Here is a 12836-nt window from a genome sequence, read left to right on the forward strand (position 1 = left end):
GGGGGCTATGCACCGGGAGCAGGGAGCGGCCCAGTGCAAGCAGCTAGAGGTGCTGCATGACTAGGCTGAGCGGCAGACACAAGTGTTCGAAAACCTGGTCGCTCTGGTGCCTCTTCTCCGCTGTTTTCGCACAGGATGACCAAAGGGGGGTGATCCACAATCCTTTCTGGAGGTTCTCAAGGTCACAACTGCAATCACCCTGTCGTCGATGTTGAGGTGTGACTTAAATGGTGTTTGCAAGGCTATCCCAGACCAGGCGGGTCTGTTCCTGGAGGTCCAGCAGCGCCGGGGGGGTTATATGGTGGTGCAAAACCGACCCTTTGCTTATCCCCAATTGCTGTGGGATGGAGTGATTGCAGCCTGGCCTTTCACCGGGAGAAGCACAGCTGCTCGACCTGATCATGCTGGAGCACTTTATAGATGGGGGTGGGGTGGGAGGCAACGCCAAATTCTGGCCCAGAGGAAAAGGCTTCCCAGCAGTCTCCCAACACCTCCGGCCACTGAGGAGTGCCTGCGATGTAATACTAATCCATTCCTCTCTGCTGCCTCTCCCCAGGTCCCGGCGGCTTCGGGCATTGCACCTGACTCACTGATGGTTGTACAGATGTCAGGGCATGAGTGTTGATGGTACGGGACACCTCCTCCATGAGTGTCTGTTACTGGAGGTGGGTCAGGTGTTCTGCGTCGCCGGGCCCCCAATACCTTCCCTCAGTCCAAAAGGGATGGCTTTGTTCTGTTCAGGTGCCTGGGGGGGTACACGTCAGGCTATGGTGGACTTGGGCTGTATGCAGACCCTGGTCCACCAAACTAGTGCAGAGTTACTCACCAACTAACAAGGACCCTTTGTGGTCACACGGCGAGTGGGTAATGTTGAGTATGAAGTGGCGCAGTCAGACAGGGGAGGAGCCACAAAGGGGGTATCAGCTTAACCTCCTAAAAAGCGTGGAGAGATGGTGATGCCAAATTCCACCATTCCCACCTCTACCACCATCTTACATAGGCCCAGAGAGCAGATTTTCTATGGTTTGTGACATGCCATTATTTCTTGTAGTTTGTCAGGATTTTTAATATATTTGGAATGAAAGGGGGAAGGTTTATCACAACAAGTGGTAGATGTCTCAAAGTTGTGAGCACAGTGTTAGGCTCACTCCTGTAATACTACACTGAGTCTTCAATCTGCAGAACTGAACTGAACCTGGAGTGTCAGAGTGAAGGAGGAAAATCCTGACATAGGCATCCAGACACAAGTATGTGTCTTGCTTTAGAAGCAGCCAAATTAGTTTTTACAATGCGCGATGGGTTTGCAGTGTCACACAACTATTAATGGGATTGTGTTAGAGTAATGTCTAAATTACACAATTTGTATTACTGATATTAACTAGTACCTATAGGCTCTCATATGCACCTGTATATCCGTGAAATCCTCAGGTAGAGGTTTTTTGTCTGTTCCAGGGGTCCACCTGAAAACTAAAAGGGACAGAGCCCCGAGGCTCTGGAACGACCTGCCCAAGGAAATCAGGTCGGTGGAGTCAGTGACTTTCTCCAAGTCATATCTTAAAGCACACTTTTATGATAACAAAGATTTTGATTTGCTTTGAATTGTCTTTTTATTTCCTGTATTTGATACTTTTGCTTTTTTAAGCAGTTTGTACTGTGCTTTCTATATAGAAAGAAACACGTAAACATACAGAAAAGAAAAAACTGATTTAGTGACTTGGTAGGCAGAGATTAGGATCTCTATTCAGTTCAGTTCAATTAATTTTTATTTATATATTTTACCAAATAGTCACCTTGAGACACTTTACATTGTGAGGTAAAGAGCTTACAATAATACAGTCTGACACGTCACACAAAAAGAATAAGTGTATAAGTGTACATAGTGTGCATAATTTGTTTGTCATAATCAAGTTACACTGAGCAAAGATGGAAAGAGAAAGTAAAGGGGATTCGCTCTCTTGGCACCAAGAGTTAGTGCTGTGTCATAAAAACTTTGGCTTGGATACTTAGCTGTAGAAGATTTTATCAGTGTTATTGTAGGGTCTTTACCTTATAATATGAAGCGCATTGAGGGCACTTTTGTTGTGATTAATAAATATTAATATAGATCAAATGAAATGCCTTGAATATCCCATTCTTTTGAAAGCTTTCACTCATGAACCTCTTCACCCATTAAAATATAAAACATTAAAGTGAAAAATAGATGGATACATTTTATACTGTAATCACCATAAATGAAGAACAGTGAACAGTTCTTCATTCATCCATTTCAATCTAATCTAATCTAATAAATAGATACAATATACAGAAAAAAATATTCTTGTGTATTAATTTCCACATGTGGATGTTATTTCTGAGACTGGTGGAAAATGGAAAATGTTCAGACTTCTATTTGAATTGTGAGAATGACTTACAGTTTTCGAGTACTTACACAAGTGGAGGAGTTCAAGTATCTCGGGGTGTTGTTCACTAGTGACGTTAGAAGGGAGCAGGAGATCAACAGACAGATTGGTGCTGTGGCTGCAGTGATGTAGACACTGCACCGGCCTGTTGTAAAAGCGAAACATCTCAACTTACCGGTCGAGCTACATCCCTACCCTCACGAGCTATGGGTAGTGACCGAAAAAACTATGAATTATTATATAATTGTAACCCACATAATAGCAACTATAATCCACATAATTCCCTTAGGGTTTAATAAAGTATGATGATTCTGAAGAAAGAGATTGCGGCTACAAGCGGCATTTTTAAGTTACTCTTTGTTATAAATTCAACATCACCTCACAAAGTTGGCAGATGCCTTAACACCAATTTTAATAACATACTCTGAAATGCATACTTTAAAAAACTGGATTGTAACAGTAATTTAAGAATCAGACAAATCTTTTGTGGCATTCAATAAGAACGTTTTAGAGACAGGTAGAGATGAGGGGGGCTGCTTGTCAACAGATGTGTAAAAATCACAGTCATATTGAGGATATTTGGGCCAGGATTTGGAAGTCACTGCCCTTTTGTGGGGATCGGAGAGCTGTTTGAATGGTCACCTAATGTGTGACAAAAGAATCTCCTGTGATGCTAATAACAGTCTGTGCACTCTTACCTTTGGTCTTAAAATTACTGCAGCGATTTACCAGAGATGTCCAGAGGGCAGAGTTAAAAAAAAAAAAAAAAAAAAAAAAAAAAAAAAAAAATACAGGTGTGTAAACATACACGGCAGACCCAGTGGCATTTTAATGCTTTTTATTAAAGCTTTGACGGTTGCTGTCCACAATACTCACAGAGCTGCAGCTCTCCCGCTGCCCGCTCAACACTATCACAACAACACAACCACAGGACCCAGTACAATATTTAATTCGGTGGGGCGTGATTGCGGATGCCGTGCAGGTGCGTCCACCTCCTCTGCACGGCACCGCAGGCCACGCCCCGCTACATACCCCCATCGCCCGACTGAGGCCGGGGAACCATCCGGCCGAACGTACTCCCCCCCCACCGCGAGCGGGAGAGGGGATCCGCTCGAACCATCGGCGCCCCCGGGCCCTGGCCAAGCGACGGGGAGTTGTGAGTTCAAGTGGCTGCCCGCGAACCCAGCAGCTTCGGCGAAGCTGGTCCAGAGGTCAGCCACGTGGCAGGTGGACGCGGCGCGGTCGGTACGGTCGTGCGCCCCGGCTCGCAGGCAGCTGGGCAGATGTCCGGCAGGCACCGGCCTCTGGTGGAGGTGAGGCCGCTCTGCTCACCCTGCTAACCTCGGGCTTCGGTGGCGCGGACTCCCTTAGCACGGGCACCACCGACTTATCCCGCGGCTTCTCCGCCCCTCCCGGTGGGAGCAGCTCACGTTCCCCTCGCTGCGCCTCCGCCGCTGCCCCTACCGGCTGGAGCGGCTCCTCGGGCGCCGCCATCGCCGCTGCCCCTACCGGCTGGAGCGGCTCCTCGGGCGCCGCCATCGCCGCTGCCCCTACCGGCTGGAGCGGCTCCTCGGGCGCCGCCATCGCCGCTGCCCCTACCGGCTGGAGCGGCTCCTCGGGCGCCGCCATCGCCGCTGCCCCTACCGGCTGGAGCGGCTCCTCGGGCGCCGCCATCGCCGCTGCCCCTACCGGCTGGAGCGGCTCCTCGGGCGCCGCCATCGCCGCTGCCCCTACCGGCTGGAGCGGCTCCTCGGGCGCCGCCATCGCCGCTGTCCCTACCGGCTGGAGCGGCTCCTCGGGCGCCGCCATCGCCGCTGTCTCTCCCGGCTGGAGCGGCTCCTCGGGCGCCGCCTCCACCGCTGCCGGCTCCGCCGCCTTCTTCCGGGGCGCAGGAACGGGCACCGGGCCCTGCAGAGCCCCAGCGGCTCCTACGCGAGGTGTGGGGACAGGCGCTGTGGCAGGCTGCGTGCTAGCTGGTCGCAACCTGGGGGCCGGCACTGGCGCCTGCACGGACTGGATCTCCTCCACTCCAGCGCCATTGGGGAGCGCCGGTGGGGGTGGTGGTGGTGTCGGGCAGGACCGGATCAGCGCCGCCAGATTCTCCATTCTCTGCAGATGGCGTTCAGTCTGGTCCTGCAGCTCTTCCCGCCTGCGGCGCCACACCGCCGCCTGCTCCTGCTGCGTGGCCGCCAGCTCGGCCACCATTCTCGCCAGCTCCTCCCTCTGCTGGCCCACTCCTGGATCTGCCGTGCCTCCCGTCCTGGGTTTCGGCACCACTGTAAACATACACGGCAGACCCAGTGGCATTTTGATGCTTTTTATTAAAGCTTTGACGGTTGCTGTCCACAATACTCACAGAGCTGCAGCTCTCCCGCTGCCCGCTCAACACTATCACAACCACAGGACCCAGTACAATATTTAATTCGGCGGGGCATGATTGCGGATGCCGTGCAGGTGCGTCCGCCTCCTCTGCACGGCACCGCAGGCCACGCCCCGCCACAAGGTGATTCACAGCAGGCAATTTACTGCATTTTAAAATTATGCAATATATAAATTACTGGTAAAACTACTGTTAAGACATTTAATTTTAAGATAGCTACATAATATATTTAATAAATTGTGTTATTAAAGAGTTTACTGTTTGCAGAGTCATTTATTAATAACTATTAATTCTCTTTCCTGTCAGCACATAGAGTTGTTGTACTTACACCTATCTAAATAACTAAATAGATACTGTAGATTGGACATTTGTGGGACATGTACGAGTTGGAATGTCCATATATGTCCCTTTTTAAAGCGCAGAATTTTTTCCAGAGTGCTGAAACAAATCACAAAAGTGATATTCTAAGATTAGCAGCAGACAACCTAAATAAGCAGACATAACTGATGTTGCCAATAATGGTGAGGGTTACCAATAGGGTCACTGACCTTGTTAATCACCTGAAATGTTTAAAATAAAGTTTCACATATTTCTGTAAAAAATACACACACATTGTTGCATAATTGGAGAGCATTTCAATTTCAGTTTTTGCATTTTGTATAAGAATACTGGCAGTGCAGTTATAATAACCACATTCTGTAGGTGAGAGTAACTTCCAGTGTTTTTGCTTTCTTTTCTGTCAGCAATAATCACAGTGTGCAAGCATCACTTTCTGTCTTCTGTCTTGCTTATTAAATGTGCACAACATCCAGTTTATTTGCTGCAGGCAAATATCTAAATCACTATTATATAGAAAGGCACAACACTATGATTCTGTTATAATTATAGAATCCCTGAACAAAGGTCTGCCTGTAAATGAATGCGCATTCACACCGTTCCCAATGGTGAATACACAAGACATCCATCCATCCATCTTAATCCGCTTATCCAGGGCAGGGTTGTGGGGGCAGCAGCCTAAACAGAGAATCCTAGACCTCCCTCTCCCCAGCCACCTCCTCCAGCTTGTCTGGGGGAACACCAAGGCGTTCCCAGGCCAGAGAGATATAATCTTTCCAGCATGTCCTGGTTCTGCCCCGGGGCCTCCTCCCGGTGGGACATACTCAGAACACCTCACCCAGGAGGCTCCCAGGAGGCATCCTTGTCAAGGCAAGGCAAGGCAAGGCAAGTTTATTTGTATAGCACAATTCAACAACAAGGTGATTCAAAGTGCTTTACAGAGACATTAGAAACAAGAACAAATAAAAAGCATGATTTAAAATTGAATAAAACAAGCAAATAAACTAACTAACTAATTAACAAACAAACAAACAACAGTATATAAAATCAAAACAGATAAAATCAGAACAGTAGATAAAATCAGTAGTTAAATGTAAGTTTTGAAATTTAAGCTTAAAGTGTGGATTTGGTGCTTTATTCAAATGCAGCTGAGAACAGGTGAGTCTTCAACCTGGATTTAAATAAACTGAGTGTTTCAGCTGATCTGAGGCTTTCTGGGAGTTTGTTCCAGATATAAGGAGCATAAAAGCTGAATGCAGCTTCTCCGTGTCTGGTTCTGACTCTGGGAACTGATAAAAGACCGGATCCAGATGACCTGAGGGATCTGGATGGTTCATACTGGGTCAGGAGGTCATTGATGTATTTTGGTCCTAAACCATTCAGAGCTTTATAGGCCAGCATCAGAACTTTAAAGTCTATCCTCTGACGGACAGGCAGCCAGTGTAAAGACCTCAGAGCTGGACTGATGTGGTCCACTTTTTTGGTCTTAGTGAGGACTCGAGCAGCAGAGTTCTGAATGAGCTGTAGTTGTCTGACTGATTTTTTAGGTAGACCTGTAAAGATGCTGTTACAGTAATCAAGCCTACTAAAAATGAATGCATGGACTAGTTTTTCCAGGTCCTGTTGAGACATCAGATCTTTTATCCTTGAAATATTCTTGAGGTGATAGTAAGCTGACTTTGTTATTGTCTTAATGTGTATTTCTAAGTTTAGGTCTGCATCCATCACTACACCCAAATTTCTCGCCTGGTTTGTGGTTTTTAGGTGTATAGATTGAAGTTCTCTGGTGACCTGTAATCGTTTTTCTTTGGCGCCAAAGACTATTACCTCAGTTTTGTTTTTGTTTAGCTGGAGAAAATTGTGGCACAACCAGTCATTGATTTCCTCAATGCATTTACCAAGAGCCTGTACAGGGCCTCGGTCTCCTGGTGACATTGTGATATATATTTGTGTGTCATCTGCATAGCTGTGATAGTTTATTTTGTTGTTGTTTATAATCTGTGCCAGTGGGAGCATGTAGATGTTAAACAGAAGGGGTCCCAAGATGGAACCTTGGGGAACTCCACATGTGATACTTGTCTGCTCAGATGTGAAGTTACCTATTGATACAAAGTATTTCCTGTTTTTCCACGTATGTTTTGAACCAGTTTAGTACAGTTCCTGAAAGACCTGTCCAGTTCTCCAGTCGTTTGAGTAATATGTTGTGGTCAACTGTATCAAATGCTGCACTGAGATCCAGTAAAACTAGGACTGACATTTTTCCACTGTCTGTATTCAGACATATGTCATTAAACACTTTGGTCAGAGCGGTTTCAGTGCTGTGGTTCTGTCTAAAACCTGACTGGAAGGCATCGTAGCAGTTATTCTGTTTTAAGAAGTAACTGAGCTGTTGGGAAACTGCTTTTTCAATGATCTTACTTAAAAACGGGAGATTTGAGATCGGCCTGTAGTTGTTCATTTGTGTCTTGTCAAGATTGTCCTTTTTCAGTATAGGTTTGATTACAGCAGTTTTTAGTGATTCTGGAAACACCTGATAATAAAGAAAAGTTGACGATCTGTAACAGGTCTGACTCTAAAGTCTTTGAGACCTTTTTGAAAAAACTTGTTGGCAGGACATCTAAACAGCAGGAGGAGGAGTTCAGTTGACCTAAGATGTCCTCCAGGTCTTTGCTGTTAATAGGTTGAAACTGTTTCATGGTGTTTAAACAGTTTTTTGGTGGACACAGTACATATCCTGGATCTGCTGTTGATGTACCAATTGCTTGTCAAATTTTTTGGATTTTTTCTGTGAAGAATTTGGCAAAGTCATTGCAGGCCATGGTCGAATGAAGTTCAGCTGCCACTGACACAGGAGGGTTTGTTAGCCTGTCAACTGTAGAAAATAAGACCCGAGCATTATGGCTGTTTTTAGTGATGATGTCAGAGAAGTAGGACCTCCTTGCACTCCTCAGTTGTAAATTATAATTGTGAAGTTTCTCTTTATAGATGTCATAATGAACCTGGAGGTTTGTTTTTCTCCATCTGCGCTCAGCTTTCCTACACTCTCTTTTTTCATTTTTCACCAGTGTGGAGTTTCTCCATGGAGACTTTTTCCTTCCAGAGATAACCTTCACCTTAATGGGAGCAATAGTGTCCATTACATTTAACATGTTAGCATTGAAGCTATTGACGAGCTCATTGACTGACCCTCTGGGCAGGTCAGGTGTTAATGGGAAGACCTGGTTAAAAATTGCACTACTGTGTTCAGTTATGCACCGTTTTGTGATCACTGTTGTTGATATATTTGTGTGGGCTGAGATTTTACTTTCAAAGAAAACACAGTAATGATCAGACAGGCCCACATCAGACACAGTAACCTTTGAAATGCTCAGGCCTTTGGAGATCAGTAGGTCAAGAGTGTGTCCTCTATTATGTGTGGCCTCTGTTACATGCTGAGTCAGCCCAAAGTTGCCCAGAGTGTTACTCAGGTCTTTAGTCCCTTTGTCCTGAGGGTTGTCCACATGAATGTTAAAATCCCCAGCAATAATTACACAGTCAAAATCAACACAGATCACAGACAGCAGTTCACTGAGGTCATTAAAAAAGTCTGTGCAGTATTTGGGAGGCCTGTAAACATTAAGAAACACAACTTTGGATGGGGCCTTCAGCTGTAAAGCCACATATTCAAAAGACTGAAAACTTCCAGGAGATAGCTGCTTACATTGAAATGATTCATTAAATAAGACAGCAACCCCTCCTCCTCTCCTGCTCACCCTGGCCTCACTGATAAAACTGTAGTTAGGAGGGGTCGTCTCGATGAGAACAGCTCCACTGTTACTTTGGTCCAACCAAGTTTCAGTTAAAAACATAAAATCAAGGCTGTGCTCAGTGATTAAATCATTAATTAAAAATGTTTTCCCAGCTAAAGATCTAACGTTTAATAAAGCCAACTTAAGTGTTTTAGAGGCATTACTTGTCCCCTCGTGTTTGGGAGCAGTCTGTGGCACACAAGGTATGTTTACTATGTTTAAAGATCTTTTAGAGTGCAGCTCTCTGTGTTTTGACCAGGCCACATGTCTCCTGTCACCTAAAAGTACAGAAATTTTAAAACCTTCTAGTAAACAGGGTCCCAGCTTCTCCTGGGAAAAGTCATCACTGCCATAATCCTCACAGCCCGGACCCTTCACACATCACACATCAGACTGCGGAGACAGGGCATGAAGAGGAACTAAGGGGGGCGAGGCTGGGCAATGTGACTTCGATTGCTCTGTTGAGGGTGGGGCTCGATGGCGAACCTTTGGCCGCTCTGGTGGGGGGTTTATGGGGGACAAAAAGGGATTGGGACGGGGGGTAGATCTGAGCCCAGCATTGACCCGCTCCATCATCTCCTCAGTGAATTTCAGGTGTGGGGAGGAGGGAGAAAGGGAGGGGGAGGAGGGTGATGGCCTGTCAGGGGTTTGGGGGACTGGGGAAGGTCGTGGTCCCTTGTCCTGGTCGTTGGTGTTGTTGAGAGAGTTGGAGGCAAATAGGGACCCCTCTTCTTGCCTTAGATGTCTCTCCTTTCTGAGGCTCTTCCTCAGATGCCATGGATGTCTCTCCTTTCTGAGGCTCTTCCCGGGTGGGGGCAAATGGAGCTCCTCCTCAAGGTTTCTGCTGGGCTTTGTCTGTTCTTGGAGTACTGTTTGTTCCTCTTTATGAGATAACTCCTCGTTTATCTCAGCCTTGGCACCAAGCACGGATGGATGACGTATGGAATAAAACAAGTTGGAGGTGAACAGTTTCACCCCTGACTTGTTAAAATTAAATCCATTTGCTTTGAACAGATGCCTGCGTTCCCAAAAAATATTAAAGTTGTCGATAAAGTGCACTGAGTGGTCAGCACATGCTGATATAAGCCATTTATTCAGTGTAAACAACCTGCTGAATCTCTCGTCTCCTCCTCTGACGGGCGGTACAGGTCCACTGATGAATACAGCTGCATTCAGAGAGTTTACAGTATTTAATAATCCAGTAAAGTCCCGTTTCAGAACCTCCGACTGTTGTTTGGACACATCGTTTGACCCTGTATGCAGAACAATGTTTGTCACAGTTGGATATTCATCTGCAATTTGAAGAATTCTCTCCTTCAGGTTGTTGACCATATCGTTAGGAAAGCAGAGGACTTTAGTGTTCTTACCGCACATCCTTTGTACATCCTTTACGGCAGAGTCACCCACAATCAGAGTTTCAGGCCTAGCCTTTAGCTTTCCCTGTGGCCTTTCACTTTTCAACAGATTTTCAGACCTTATTTCGCTGCTTTTAGATGGATGGTTGTCCGATATAGATCCAGGGTCCTTTGATAGTGGAGCAAATCTGTTCTGCAGTTTCACATTCAGTTGTTTTGGAGGTTTGTTGTTAACCTTCCTATTCACGGTTGTCCAGTCCTGTTTCCTCCCGTATACAGGGGTAGAAGAGCTTCTCTGTCTCGTAGGAAGTGAAGGCCAGTCGGTTTCAGAGATTTCAGCTCGCTGTGCCCTGCCTGTGATACGTCCTCCCCCTTCCAGGAGACATGATTTATGTCTTGGTTTTGCACCAAGACAGTCTAAGGGGGGATTATCACTTGAGGATTTATAATAATGCACAGAGTCAGAGTCAGATGCCCAAACCATCTCAACTAGCTCCTTTTGATATGAAGGAGCAGCGACTCTACTCTGAGCCCCTCCCGGATGGCTAAACTTCACACCCTATCTCTAAAGGAAAGGCCAGCCACCCTTTGGAGGAAGCCCAGTTCTGCCACTTGTATCCGAGATCTCGTTCTTTCAGTCACTACCCACAACTCGTGACCATAGGCGAGGGTAGGGAATAGAGATCTTTCTCTTTTACACTCAGCTCTTTCTTTACCACAACAGACCGGTGCAGCATCCACATCACTGCAGCCGCAGTACCAATCTGTCTGTCGATCTCCCTCTCCCTTCTCCCGTCACTCGTGAACAAGACCCCGAGATACTTAAACTCCCCTACTTGGGGCAGGAACTCGCTCAAAAACCAGAGTGGGCACTCCACCCTTTTCCGGCGGAGGACCATGTCGTCAGATTTGGAGGTGCTGATTCTCATTCCCTCTGCTTCACACTCGGTTGCAAAACTGTTCCAGTGCGAGCTGGAGGCCATCACCTGATGAAGCCAAGAGAACCACATCATCTGTGAAAAGCAGAGATGAGATGCAAAGACCACCCAAGTGAAAGCCTTCCGCCACTTGGCTATGCCTAGAAATTGTGTCCATAAAAATTATGAACAGAATTGGTGACAATGGGCATCCCTGGCGGAGCCCATCACCCACCAGGAACAAGTCCGACTTATTGCCGGCTCTGCGGACCAAGTTTTTGCGATGGTTGTATAAGGATTGAATGGCCCGTAGCATTGGGCCAAACACCCCATACTCCTGGAGCACCCCCCACAGGACACTCCGAGGGACATGGTCGAATGCCAAGTCCACAAACTCATGTAGACTGGCTGGGCAAACTCCCATGCACCCTCAAGTATTCTTGAGATGATAAGAAACTGGTCCAGTGTTCCATGACCAGGACGAAAACCGCATTGTTCCTCCTGTATCTGAGGCTAGCGGACTCTCCTTTCAAGCATCCTGACATAGACTTTCCCAGGGAGGCTGAGGAGTGTGATCCCCCTATAGTGGGATCACACCCTTTGGTCCCCTTTCTTAAAGCTGGGAACCACCACCCGGGTTTACCAATCCAGAGGTACCTCCCGTGATCTCCACACAACATTGTAGAGGCGTGTCAACCAGGACAGCCCTACAACATCCAGAGCCTTCAGGAACTCAGGGCGGACCTCATCCACCCCAGGGGCTCTGCCACCAAGGAGTTGTTAAACTGCCTCAGTGACGTCATCCCCGGAGATTCATCTCCTTCATCCCCAGACTCTGCTTCCACCACGGAAGATGTGACAGTGGGATTAACGAGGTCCTTGAAGTATTCCTTCCACCGTATGGCAATTTTCTCAGTCGAAGTCAGCAGCACTCCACCGGCACCCACTTTCCCCCTCCTGAGTCACCTGATGGTTTGGCAGAATCTCTTCGAGGCGGTTTTTGCTTCAGCCGCTGCCCGTGCCATGTTCCACTTGGCCTGTCAGTACCTAACAGCTGCCTCCGAAGTCCCACAGGCTAACCAAGCCCAATAGGACTCCTTCATCAGCTTAGTGCCTCCCTTGACCTCTGGTGTTCATTGTTTGGTTCATGGGTTACGACCACGACAGGCACCAACCACCTTGCGGCCGCAACTCAGTGCAGCGGCTTCGGCAATGGAGGTGCTGAGCTTGGTCCATTCGAACTCAATGCCCCCAATCTCCCTCCGAATGATGCTGAAGGACCAACACAAAGTGGTGTACACATGAGAAGTGGAACAAAAATCATACATGATTCCAAACATTTTTTACAAATAAATAACTGAAAAGTGGGGTGTGCGTAATTATTCAGCCCCCTGAGTACTTTGTAGAACCACCTTTTCCTGCAAGGACTTCATGGTGTTGTTGCTCCCAATATTCTCTTAGACAACCTTTGAGGCCGTCACAGAGCAGCTGTATTTGTACTGACATTAGATTACACACAGGTGCACTCTATTTAGTCATTAGCACTCATCAGGCAACGTCTATGGGCAACTGACTGCACTCAGACCAAAGGGGGCTGAATAATTACGCACACCCCACTTTGCAGTTATTTATTTGTAAAAAATGTTTGGAATCATGTATGA

At 47.0% G+C, this 12836-nt stretch overlaps 1 protein-coding gene across 6 annotated transcripts in view; it reads left to right on the plus strand.

Annotated features, from left to right (window-relative positions):
- dlgap1a (discs, large (Drosophila) homolog-associated protein 1a) overlaps window positions 1-12836 on the plus strand; it is a 162832-nt gene that overhangs the window by 60266 nt on the left and 89730 nt on the right. The window contains exon 3 of one of the 6 annotated variants that reach the window (XM_004565093.3): window positions 1453-1519. The exons of the other annotated variants lie outside the window; for them this stretch is intronic. The gene's annotated coding sequence lies outside the window, so the exon portion shown is untranslated. The remainder of the gene's footprint in view (window positions 1-1452; window positions 1520-12836) is intronic. 6 annotated transcript variants of the gene reach the window in all.

This window comes from Maylandia zebra, linkage group LG18, assembly GCF_041146795.1.
Source record: "Maylandia zebra isolate NMK-2024a linkage group LG18, Mzebra_GT3a, whole genome shotgun sequence".
Taxonomy (NCBI): Eukaryota; Metazoa; Chordata; class Actinopteri; order Cichliformes; family Cichlidae; genus Maylandia; species Maylandia zebra.